The sequence below is a fragment of the Ambystoma mexicanum genome, chromosome 2q, assembly GCF_040938575.1.
Source record: "Ambystoma mexicanum isolate Mex_15411 chromosome 2q, UKY_AmexF1_1, whole genome shotgun sequence".
NCBI lineage: Eukaryota > Metazoa > Chordata > Amphibia > Caudata > Ambystomatidae > Ambystoma > Ambystoma mexicanum.
In genome coordinates this window covers 1,348,625,264-1,348,638,971 of record NC_090924.1, presented here as the reverse complement: position 1 = coordinate 1,348,638,971, position 13,708 = coordinate 1,348,625,264, and the positions used below count along the sequence as shown (strand labels likewise).

Sequence of the window (13,708 nt, the reverse complement as noted above, 5' to 3'; positions counted from 1 at the left end):
GATGAACAGGAAGTCCTCCATTTCCTCTTAGCCGCCCTACACTTACGTTTAAGTGTAGCTAGGTTTGAGCCATACCAGGAATTGCACTTGGCTTTGGACTTCAAACAGATCCTCATGACAGGGGCAAGAGCATCAAGTGTATCAGAAATTGTAGAGTAGAGTAGAGTAGAGACCGGGCTGTGTCAGGATGTGACACAGCCAAAGGTGGAGGGGTGGGAGAGAAAGTGGCGGCAAAAGCCTCAACTGACGCACGCTTCATGAGCCGGATGTCCGCGAAGGCAGGCAGCAGTGTTGGGGAAGGTTTGGCTTGGGAGGGGGAGAGAGGGAGAGATCGCTCCAGGAGAGAGGAGTGGTCAGAGGGATGGAGAGGGGGAGGTCAGAGGAGATAAAGACTCGAGGGTGTGCCCTGCAGAGTGAGTCAGGCCAGAGGAGAGGATGGCCAGGGAGAGGGAGTCGCAGAGGTCACGGAAGAGTACAGAGGAGGAGCAAGGAGAGTCTAAATGGAAAAGGAGGAGAAGGAGGAGGAGGAGGAGGAGGAGGAGGAGGAGGAGGAGGAGGAGGAGGATGAAGAGGAGGAGGAGGAGGAGGAGGCAGATGTCAGAGGAGTGTTTGACAGCAGAGCGAGAGTTGAGAGTGGCAATATGAAGAAGGTTGCCTGCCTTAAAGACTGTTGGGCAGAAACCTGTGCAGTTCCCTTAGGGACCACTGCAAAGGGCTTAGGGCTACAGGTGTTGGCAGTGAACCCAATTTGTAGCAGTCTGTACCACCCAGATTTACCTGGTAGCTGTGGCTGAGCAGCCAGACTTCTCTCAAGAAGAGTTAGACAGTATCTAGAGTATACAAAATAGGTACAAAGATAAAGTAGCACAAGCAAATACTGACCAGAGCTTTGGTATAAAAGTATATAATTATTTATTTAAAAACACACTTGTAAAATACACTAACACTAATATGGCAAGCAAGTTCAAACGCAGTCACTATCAATATATATACATCCCTGATTACTTATTGGACAAGTCTTAGTTAAAACACCACTTATTTGCAGACAGAGGTGAGTGCTTAACTTAAGATGGCACTCCAATAAGTTAGTTAAAAAGGGAGGGAAAAGGCAGAATTAGGAAAGCATACAATACCAACACTTTTAAAAGAACCACAGCAAGTCAGGAAAGGCAGAGTCTACTGTAGAGCAAGAAAGTTCATAGGCCAGGCCCACTCTTGGAGAGAGCAAGGCGGAATGTGTCCAAGGGTTGAATTATACTTAAAAAGATTTTGCAGATAGTTCAAAAAGAGTTGGATCAGTTCAGAGAAAGTTAGTTAACCGGTCCCAGGTCACCCCAGGATAGAGAGTCGAGGATTTACGGGACACCTTGAACAGTCTGTTGCAAGGCAGACCAGGCGGGACACAGTATCTGAAATGGTGAGAGAGCTCCAGTGGGGGCAGTTGTTCCTGGCAGCGGGTGCAAGTTGGTGCTTCGTCCAGGGGAAGAGAAGATCTCGACGTGGAGGAATGCTGGAGGTCGTTGCACTGCCAGGGAAGAAACCAGCCGCAGAGTTTCCCGGTTAAAAGCTACTACCCTTTTATTTGCGGTAGTGGTGAAGCATGGCTATCCGGCCGCCAGGGTGCTTGGCACGGGCTATTCGACCACGAGACGATCCAGAAAGGCGAAAAGAGGGCGAACTGGTTATCCCCATCAGTTCAAAGGAAGAAGACTCTCCGGGATGAAGATCTTCTCTGTCGTTGGGAAGTGGTGAGGCGATTCAGCAGGGCTCCACCGGTGGTGTTGTCGTTGCAGGTTGGCTCGGCTTCTCCCTCTTCGGATTCTTTGGTCCTGTGGCGATTTCTGAAGTTCCAGTCAACAAAGCCCTGCTTTCATGCAGAAAACCCCCATTCATCAGTCCTAGCTGTCACTCAAACATGCTAAGTGGTGAGCCAGGCGGCTCACCACTGGGCCAATCACACAAGAGTGCGACTTGAGTTGCCGAGGCAACTCAGTCCAGGGTGCCTAAACCCCCCTCCCACACATCCTGTAGACCCAGACAGAGTGGCACCACTTTTGGTGGCTTCTGTGCAGAAGCCCGCCAAAAGTGGAACAAAGGGCTCGGCTTGGGTTGGAGTTACAGAGGCGAACACAAACGCCATTTTAACACCGAGTCCTGGTAAAAAGACCCAACCGGGGAATAAATATTATATAAATAACCCAGCGGTATCTTTAACATTGCACCAAAAAGTGGTGCGTTTAAAATGAATGGGAAAATTCCATAGGAAATATTCCAGTGGAATATTTCGAGTGGTAACCACTGCCATGAGCCAGTAACTCGACGAGGGGGGACTGCACAGTGCCCCCTCAAAAAAAACACCCAGGGGCAATATAATTACCCCTACCAGTACTTCCACAATATGGTGGTTTGTACTGGTTCTGTTCACAATTTAAGACTAGTAAAGTCAATGGTGACTTTACATGCCCTGGGAGACCGTAGTCAGTCCCAGGGTATGGAGTCTGTTTGGGGGTCACTATGACACCCCTTTGTTACTGCGCTGAGAGTGCTGTGTAACACACTTACCAAAAACACATGAAACCCTATGGAGTAAAAGACCCCATAACCCATAAAACACATTACAAAGTCAAAGGATATCTCAAATCATGTCTAAGAGTGGGAGAAAAAGAGTCTCATGCTTAGCAGGAGAAGAAAATAAACCCCAAAAATCCAGCAAAGCTGCTAGGGGACTCACTAGGTGTGGGAAATTAGCCTATACAGAGAATTCTCCCTAACAAAGACCTTCCGGGGAAGGGTACAGATCAGAGGTATGCCCTGCGGAGGAGAAAGAGCCTTAGGAGGGGCAGAGGAGGAGGAGGAGGAGGAGAGAGAGGGCAAGGTAGCCAAGAGGGGAAGAGGAGGGGACAGCAGGAGATGAGGAAATTGATGAGGCAAGGGACGTGCCTATCAAAGAGGACGAGATTGGCCTGAGGGCCTTGGACCATGACAGTGCCATTTAGGTAGACATTAATGATGACTTTAGAGGAGTCGAAGGAAGCCATGAGAACGTCCCAGCGAATGCCACCATTAATGGGAGAGGAGGAGATAGGACAGAGCACAGAGATCATACGAGGAGTCCATAGATCTGGCGAAGGAACAACAAAGAGGATGTCGCTGATAAACAAGTTCTCCCCTCCACTCATACAGGCCAAGTCTCCTCTGCTCTGGTGCTAGAAGTGTTGATGTGTGTGGTGTAGAAAGGGTTGAAATAACGAGTATGACAATCCTGATATGATAACTGCGCAACATTTATATGAAAAACTGTCTTCGAAAGGTGAACGAGTTGGTCTTGAAAGATAGAAACACTGTAGCCCCTATTTGGGGCACTGCCTGGCCGAGGAATTAAATTCTCGGCCTAATAAGAACAGATTAGTTCAATTGGCAAAAAGGCATAGAACTCTGGAGCAAAATGCCTTTTTAAAGTTTAAGTACAATATAGTCATTGACAGTGGCGCCTGGTGAATTGTTTTAAATGGAGCGGCATAATTATTTGTCACAGATATGACTGAGCGTAGCGAGGGAGCCAACACCACTCAACAGGGGTTCGTGGGGGGTTCTCCCCCAAGAAATATTTTTAAATAATGGCTGAAAATTGAGCATTTTAGAGCACACGTGTTAGAAAAATTGGGTAAAAAAGCCAAACCGTTTGCAATTGGGTTTTTATAGGGTAACTCATGAAAAAAATCTAATAGATGTAAGTCACCAACAGTGCACAGGAGCATTTCTCCAACACATTATCATGATGCCTTTTCCCACAATGTGCCAGCATGAAACATTTTCACTTTGGCCACGCCCAAACCTTTACATGCTAACTGCAACATTATACCCTATTGTTCCCATATAGGAACATACTGTGACAAACCTGAAGGTGGTGAGGACATGGCCATAGCTATTGGATCCAGTTCCTGGGGGTGGACCAGTGGGAGAGTATTACCTGGATGAGGGGTCATCGGGGAGTGGAGGTGGGACGCTGAAGGTTGAGACGCAGTACCCCCTTCCTGGTAACACATTTTCCCCATCTTACCCTGTAGGATATTTAGAAACTCAACCCCTCCACCCCCGTGCTCCCTTCCGACACTTAACACTTTCTTACACTGTAGCAGACAATGACTAACACCAGAGCCGTTTACCTAACATGTCCCAACACAAGGGTCAGGCAATTGACAATCACACTCACCTAACAGCCCTTTACTTTCCCCACAGGGATAAAAGGCGGAGCACAAGAGCGCACTACGAGTAAGGCCAAATGCATGAGGAAACAGCTACACGGAACTGATAGTTCAAACTGAGGAGTTGGCGGTGAGACCTGGAGGGATTAGTAAGGGGAAACTGCCCTTTTCAACTCGGACCCGCAAAGCCGAAGGGGAATTCCCAAGGCCGGGAGTTACAGCTGGCGTGTGGAGAAGATGTCAACGGTGCACAGGGGCCTCCCGCATTAATAACACAGGCAGGGAGGCACGCTGGCTACCGTGGTACCATCATTGACTCTGGAAGCAAGCCAAGCCTTCCAATCGGTGAGTCGGAGGAAGCTGATGGCAACTTGAATTGTATTGAGCCCAAGGTTGCAAATGGCATCCTTAGATGAACAAAAGAACTTGAACAAAGAACTGTATTTGAACTTTTGGCAAAGCCCAAGAAGCGCCGGCTGCAGAGTGGTCAGGGGCCGCAGGAGTGCTCTTTCGACTGGCCCCTTTTTTTTTGTTGAAACTGCAAGTACCAGAAAGCCATGGGAAAAGCCAGTATGAGGTATCTGAGTGGTCCTACAAGGATCACGACAAATCCGTTGTACACTCGAAAGTCTCTGATCCATTGCCAAGAGAAAGCTAAAGGAAGTGAATCCTGCATTGAGAAAGTAAAGTGAACTGTATATTTGGCAAGTGTGAACCCGATAGAGGGATGCCGAAAGAAAGTTAGAATAAAGGAATCCAAACTTTCTGTTGAGGCGAAGCAATTCACGAACTGAAGTAGATTGAGCTGTGATTAAAGTTCTTCAAATTGCTGCATTTGAAAGGCCGTTTAAACAGACATTAATGCTCCTGAAGGTTACAAGCCATATTTGAGAGGCCGTAGTAAACCCGACGGAGGGAGAACCATTTTGCAGAGAGGATCTGAGCCCGGCGGAGGGAGGTCCTATGGGCGAAAAGCAATCAACCAAAGGTACAAGATTACCGAAGGAACTTGTGTTTGTTGTTTTAATCCATCAGGCCTTCTAAGGCAAACGACTTTGCAGAAAAGAGTCTTGACCCCGGAAGGTTCTGATATCATTGAGCTGGAATTTTGAGCCTCGTGCTGGAGCTGTCCAGGAGTGTGCTCCAGGAGTGTGCTGTGCTCAGAAGCCCCACCTTGTCCCGTGCTAAAAATGTGGGGAAGGGAGACACAGCCAAATCATCCTGACTTATTTTTTGAACACTTCTTTCGTTTCTGGTTAACAATATCACACAATCTTTTTGTAATTTAGTAATAAGGATTGGCAATAGGCTTTTGAGTATAGTCCCTTTTTGTTTGACAAGACGCTACTAGAACTGCCTTATTTGTGTTATTTGTATTTAATGGTCGTAGCTTGCTCCTATCTTAGCTTTAGGTTAGGTGTTTTTCTCACCCATTATAAAGTTCAATAAACACCCTAGAACTGTGATCACGTGTGTCTGTATTTACTGTTTCTACCTACTCATGTTTGCTTTGTGCATAATACCAATAATGATGCTATAAGAAAACATGTCCACCATATTTGTTCTGCCAATATATGGCAATATCCCCTCATAAGAACATGCTCCAGTTGGCTTTACCATTATAAATGCATGCCAAAGTATGAAATTATGTCCAAACTGGCTGTACTAAAATGCCAGTCAAACTACTCAATAACACTTATGCTTGCTTTATCAAAGATGCCCAGTTCAAAATGCCATACCACAATAGGAAATGGTTAGACTTAGTGCATAAACGTGACTGTCTTACTTCATAATAACACCCATCATGCTTGGTTTACCAACACTGCCCAATACAAAATGCCATACCACAATATGAACTGACTGAACTGGCTGTATTGAAATGCCAGTCTAGCTACATAATAACACTTATGCTAGTTTTACCAAAGGTACCTAATTCAAAATATCATGCCACAGTAAGAATAATACCACTGATCCTGCTTGCTTAACCAAAGAAGTCCAATACAAAATGTCATACCACAATAAGAAATGACTAGACTGGCTACATCGGAATACAAATCTAGCTACAAAATAACACTTATCATGCTGGCTTGATCAACCATGCGCAGTAAAAAAAAATGTCCATGCCTGCTCCATGCAGTGCCAGCGCCTTGCAGTCAGATACAATCACTAGAATGATGAATGTGATTGTGTTATTGCGAGGCACTGGGGGAGGGGGAGATTGTATCTTTTTCTTACTGGACATCTATGATAGATGTCCAGTAAAATAATACCATCCCTGTCCCCTGGGCCCGACAGCATCTCAGAGAGATGATTTTGGCCGGTATGGAAGGGGTTTGTACAACAAAGGCATTTTTAAAATGCCTTTGTTGTACAACCGCCCGACCGCCCCCCCGCCCCACCCTGTCTGTCTCATTCAGTCATGGACACCAATCATGCATTATCATAAGACAGGCATACATGCATCCATACGCATATTTAAAAAATAAACATACCAACACACACATTTACACAACATACACACAGCAATTACTTTCATTCACACGAACATCCATCATGCACCCACTCGTACCACAAGCATTCACACATCCATATACATATTTAAATACTAAATAAACAAACACACACATTTACACAGTAAACACTTAGAGCATCCAGCAGCATACGTTCACCTAACACAAGCATGCACTCATCCATACACATAATTAAAATTTAAAGAAATGAACATAAACTTAACTTCTGCCGCTAGTCCAGAGGTTCCAGTTCACCAGCCCCCTGCAAGCAAGAACAGGAATCGGGAAGTTTCCTGGTCCCTGCACATACGTGCAAGGGGCCTGAGCATAGGTCTGGAGACGCCCCACTCCAGCCTGCTCTGTGCGAGGAGGTGCAGGAGCACCCCCTTACACTTAGATGTGCAGTTGCACAGCCAGCATTTCAAATGAGCCATACAAAGCTGAGGAAGCAAATGCACCCAGCCTTGCATGGCTCATTTAGCTTGAGAGGCTGGGGAAATGTAAGTGTGAAAGGGAAACAAGGCTTCCCTTTCACAGTTAAGAGCACTCCCTCAGCTGAAAAAAACAGCGGAGGGAGTGCTTGTATTTTACTGGGCTGACTCCTCCATAATGGGTGAGAGGTGGCCAAGACCTGGTGGGTCAACGCCCCCTCCTTGCTCATTATGGACGGGCCACTCCATGTCATTGAAAGTATCTTTCACTGCCCTAGAAGCCTTTTTTCTAAATTGATCAGCCCTTCTGTCACTATTCTCGGAAATTGTGAATGTGAGTGTTATCTCCAGTCGAAACAGAGAGGGTAAAGTTTGCGAAACAGATAAGACGAAAGTAATTGTTACCTTCGACTTTCAAGTGGTATATGACCTACTGATAAGGGAAGCAGCCTTGCTGAGACATCTTGGCTTCCTAATTTCACCAATCCAACTCAATGGAAGAGTTGGATAGGACAGGAAAAGAGGGGAATCACTAAGCCAAGGACGTGGTTCATCTGTCTCTTCTAAATAATTGAAATGATAAGTCCGATTGGTATTGGGTAGCTTCCACGCTTAATGCCCAATAGGAGGCAAAGGACTCGGTTAGGAAGCTTTTGTCCAAGTATGTCTTAATCTGGTGTCATGGAATTCCAGTGGGCACTGTTAACTATTTTCAAATCCTAGGGAGGTTTATTATTATTATGCAAATATGACGTAGTATGTATTCAGAAGACATGGTTATTGTATAACCTTGTTTGGAAAGGATATATCGCCAATTGTCAACTGGCTACCAAAGGCCTCTTGGGACACCCGAAAGGTGGTATTGTTACAATGCTGAGAACTGACATGAGATTTGTAAACATTAAGAAACATGACATAAGAACTAGCCTGTTGGGGGTAGACTGGGCTGTGCCCTCTGGCGGTATCCATAGGCACTTTTTGCTATGTAACTTATATTGGCATCAGGATATTTGTGCATTAGACCGGTTTCTGGCAGACTTGGTTGAATTTGTTGTGGGTTGAATGGGAAGTCATGTCAGTAGGAAGGTTATTGTGCTCTGTGATTTCAACTCAACCTGTGCTCAGAGAAAGCCTGAAACGTTGCCCTTGTTAAATGACTGGTCTGATGCGACATCGCTCAACATTGCCAATGGTCACAAATGGAGGACTTGTTTGAATAACTTAGGTCTGTATTATCTAAATGGGATTATCGAGGGGGACTTGGGTGGAATACTGCATTACTTCGATGGAGGAAGCAAGGGGTGCCTTGCAGAGCCTGCAATTGGGAATGCAGGAAATGGCTCTGGATGGGTCACGCAAACCTCAGAGCCCCATAGAGCACACACAGGGCTCCAGAAAGTTCAAGCGCTTTAATACCCCATGATGACTGGACGGAGGGTGAACACTTGGACAATCAAGACTTCCCCTTGCACCTCTGCTAGTCCGCCAAAAGGAGGCAGGCCTTACATTTGGAACAAAGGGTTTGTATGGATACGATGAGCCCAGGTGAGAGGGTGAAGCAACCGGGAGGGGCAAGAATAAGGGTAAAAGTAACGCAACAAAGCTAGCTTCTAATTTCGGTCCTTGAGAAGCGATGTTTGTTCAGAGAAGTTTAATCTTTAGTAATGGTGAGCTCCGGCCATTCAGTAAACATTTAGAATTTACTTATCACTCTGTGAGGGGCTCCTGAAGTGAAGCCCTTCTTTTATAAAGGACATCTCAATCAGGTGTAGAAGTGTCAAAGACGGCACTTTATTTCATTGGGGGAGGTGGAAATTGACATCTGCGACCAGGGCAGGAAAGAATCAACAGGCATGTGAACATGGGGCCAGTTAAAAGAGATAAAGTTTGGGTCCCTAATGTCAAAGGCCATAACTCGCCGCACAAGCACTCCATGCTGATGAGGGAATTTAGACTCTCCAGAAGTTAAAAAAGGTTGAATAATTTAGGGTAGGTGGGAAGAAACTGAAAGGGGCACTGTGGTCAGCACAAGAAACGTGAGGTGGGCATTATATATATATATATAAGAAATACCTAGGCCTCCAAATATAGCAGATCCATAGAAACGAGGAGGGAAGATACATTGTGGTTAATGGAAGGATTAGATGCAGTAACTCTCTGCTCAACGTATGCACCCAATCAGAACCAGATAGCCTTTGGTAGGGATCTCTTCTCTTTTTTAGACACCTGGAAGACCAGCCAGTTGATATATGTGGAGGGGACTTAATGTTACATCAGACCCCACTATGGACTGGGACTCATTGAGGCAGGGAGCAACCCCCCCACCACTGAGTCTGAGCAGCGAAGAATTACATGATTGATACGTGGAAGGAAACTCACCCGGAGACCGGGCTTTCACCTTTTACTCACCGCCACACTTCACATATTCGCGATTTATATTTTAGTGTATGCGGCAACTCCTTATTCTATACTTGAGGCTGCCATTGAGATAGTGGGATGGTCGGATCATGAGATGTGCTTACTAAAACTTGACCTAGGCCCCCTTCGGAAGACCAATCGCCAGTGGATCTGTAATGATACTCTCTACAAAGATGAGAACTTTAGAAGCACCCTTAGCAAGGAGATGGGTTACTTCTCGATCAACGAATCGGGCGAACTCCCCTTAAACACAGTATGTGAAGCGCCTAAAGCCACTTTCTGGGGTGTCTTGATACCGGAAGGAGCGTTCAGAATCGGGTTGTTCGAAGAATCTGTATTAAAAAAGGAAATCAAACCGAAGAAACAGTTGCGTCAAGCTCAAACCACCATTAAAGAGGAAACCCTGACCAGCATTGGGGAGCTATGCAAAGAACTATGTGACATATGGCACAATAAAGCGCTAACCCAGCTTAGGTTTCTGAAGCTAACTATTTGAGAGGTGTGACCAGGCACACACCATGTTTGCATCACGATTACGGAAACAGAAAGCCAACAACAGGGCTGTACATAAGGTTAAGGATGAAAATGGGTGGGGGGACTGATTAATCCTGTTGAAATCACTCAACGCTTCGCCCAATTTTATACTTCCCTATACACTGCAGAGGGTGGGGGCTCGAAAGAGGATATCGTACAATACCTATCAAACCACCCCTGCAGCCCATTAACTACCGACAACTTTGCATTACTTAATGCCCCGATAACCACCAAAGAAGTCCAGAGTTCCATATCAAATCTCAAAGCAGGATCCGCTCCGGGACAGGACTGGTTCATGGCCTATAGTAATTTAAGAACAGCAGAAGTCCATAATCTTGTGTAAATATCCTGTCCCCTGCTCACCCTATTGTTGTTGTAATCACAATCAAATTGTTTCTAGTATGTTGTGAATAAAAGTAATAATGATTTAAGATAACAATTTCTACAAAATTTGATAAACAATTCTTATTTTTATATATACAAGATATATCAATAAATTCAAACTATTTCAATTGCATCATAGTCTGGTTTTTCAATAAGTACAAAATCATTCATTTTTTGATCTTTCAAGTGAACATTAGCACAGTGTGGATTCCCATTGTTTCTCACATATATAACTCATCAGTTCATTATTCAAAGTCATATCTGTTATAGGTATCCTTTATGCCATTCGCTTGATGTGTTTCAGGGTGACAATCGCATTCAATTTACAATGGAGGTAGGAACACCCAAATTACATTTTTTGGATCTGGAACTACAGATTGGGCCGCAAGGTAAAATCATTACTAACATTTATCTCAAGCCTTCCTTTTTACAAAATTATTTACATTAGCTAATTCACCATCCTGAATAAGGATTATTCTTCCATACAGCCAATTCTTACGATTGAAAAGAATAACATCAGATACAGAGACATTGCAACAAGAAAACCAGTTAATGACAGAAAAATACAAGCTGAGAGGATATCCAGAGGACATCATAGGAAAAGCTAAAGATAAAGTGGACAAACTAGACAGGAAGGATCTCCTAACATCGAAGAAAAAATAAAGAGATTAATTTTCTCTATGCACTCAGATATTCGGCACAAAGCCTTGACATCACCAGAAAAATCAAGAAAAATTGGCGCATCATCAAAATGGACACACATTTGAACACACTATTTCCGAAACCATCAATTATTGCATATAAGTGGGGTTGTAATTTTAAAGACCACCTTGTGAAAGCTGAACGAGCGCAGGTGGACAAACAGACATTGAAAAAGAAGAAAACGGGCACATTTCCATGACTAAATTGTTGTAACTGCAACAATGTTCTGAAAGGGGGATGTGTGCAACATCACAATAATGGAAATAAAATCAAACTTAATGACTACAAAACATGCGACACAAAATCTGCGATATACGGACTGAGTTGCCCATGCAGCATTTTTTACATAGGACAAATAGAAAAGCCAAGGAACGTTGGAGCCAACTTAAGAGTAACATACAAACCAATAATGTAAGATCACCGGTAGCACGGCATTTCGCCCAAAATAAACACAATATAGCACAACTCAAAGTAATTATTTTGGAAGTTGTCAAAAAATCGCGCAGAGGAGGGAACCATGTCAAACATGAATCAAAGTGAAATGTTCTGGGTTGATAAATTGAATAGTTTGTCACCAAATGGAATGAATGAATATTAAAACTTGGGCTCATTTCTGTAAGCTGTTAGACTCCAATTTGTGTTATTGATGCTTGTAGGTGTTCAACTACAATTGGAGCTATTTTAGCATGTTGGAGACATGGAGGAAAAAGTATGTTAATAGGGGGATCATGATGTTAAAAAATGCCACCTAAAAATGATCGTAAATTAAGATTGTGAGCATGATCATGCAATTTATAATCTCTGGATGTCGTTCATGAATCTTGGGATATCTGTCTAAAAGGCCTACAAAAATTGGGCGAGAGATGCTCTAGACCTACTGAGATTGGAAAATGGAATCTATCCCCGACTGTGCATCACCGCAGTTCTTTTTAATCTAAAAACCATTGATAGGCCTATTAACATCTCATCCGACTTATCTATTGGGCCTTGTCTTTTTGAGAATCTGAATGTGAACAATTAAGGGCGGGAGATGTTCTAGATATACTGTGATTGGAATATAGAATCTATTCTGGACTTGGCCCCACCTCAGTCTTTTGACATGTTAAAAAATCATTGCAGAGTCGAATGAGATCTCAATAGGGGCTATGCTCGTCTTATAATCATTGATGATTCGCATGTGCACAATTAACCTATAAATCTAAAATATTGCTCCTCTGGCCTCACCAAGGGAGCGACTACATTTACTTGTTGCACTTGGTTATGCCGATATGCGAATTCTCTCTTGATTCATTGTGCACTAAATAGTTATCACGTTATTACATTAAGGGTTGTTATTTACTTATACGTCATCACGATCGTCAACACGATCTGATGTAAACAACGTGATGTCATCTTTCTCGGCAAAAGAATAATGAAGCAGGAACTCTGCAATCTCTATTCAGGTAACATGGAGGAGGCTATGAATCTGTGTTAAGATTATCCTATTTGCTAAAGTATTCTATAGAGTATCATCTTGAATATTGAGATACACCTATAAATATATTTCGAATGGATTGTGTCCTCCCACTTATTCCTCATCTTGTGATAATTTGTTATCTCCAGCTTCACTGCTTCGGAAAAAAAAATTCTCGGCAGAGGGCGCTGTGCTCGAGGTCGTGCCGTCGATTGTCCCTCGACGTACTCCGTACTCTGTCGACATCACCGATGGTATAAATAGCTTGAGCCGCGCCCGTTGCTTCAGTTCCGTTTTTCCGATCGCTTTGCTATCGACAACGGCGCGCTTCTATTTTCTGTGAAGAAAATGTCGTCATCTTCGACACCCAGAACTGGGTTTAAAAAGTGTGCAGATTGTGGATCTAAGATGTCGATCACCGATCCCCACCGGATTTGTCTCTGGTGTCTCGGATCCAGTCACCGAACCGAGGACTGCGGGTCCTTCCAATCGATGACTGAAAAAGCTCTTCGTGAGAGGAGAGGTAAACTGTCGGTGGGGAGGGAGACCTCAAAAAAGATTTCGTCAAAAAGACACAAGAAAGTGACTGATTCTAAGGAATCGGATCGCCATAGGCACTCGAAGAGATCTCGATCTAGAAGTAGATCGAGACACTCTTCGTCGTCATCGAAAAAAATGAAGAGGAGACATAGATCTCCCTCATCATCTTCTTCAGAGTCGATCGAAGAAATTTGTTGTCCGACTAAGTCGGATTCTCCCTGTAAGTGGGAAGAATTCTGCAAAAAGATGGAGGTTTTCGAGAATGTGGCCCCGACCCCCTCGAAAGACCCTCGAAAAAGCCATACCCCTAAAGTTGCTCCATTGGACGACAAAGGGAAGTCCAAGGCTATTATGGCCAAGACCAGTAGCGTCGAGGAATACAAAAAACCTCGAGTTGATGTAAAACCGTCGAAGAATCTTCGAGAGTCGAGCACCTCTCCAGTGCCGGCCAAGAAACACAAGTCGTCGAAGACTTCGACAACTTCGTCGACGCCCTCGACATCGATAATTTCGACGCCAAAGCCAAATGCG

The 13,708-nt window shown here is 44.2% G+C and overlaps 1 protein-coding gene across 1 annotated transcript in view; it reads left to right on the top strand.

Annotated features, from left to right (window-relative positions):
• The window catches only part of DYNC1LI1 (dynein cytoplasmic 1 light intermediate chain 1), a 1,016,060-nt gene that overhangs the window by 697,416 nt on the left and 304,936 nt on the right, over window positions 1-13,708 (top strand). The window lies entirely within an intron of this gene.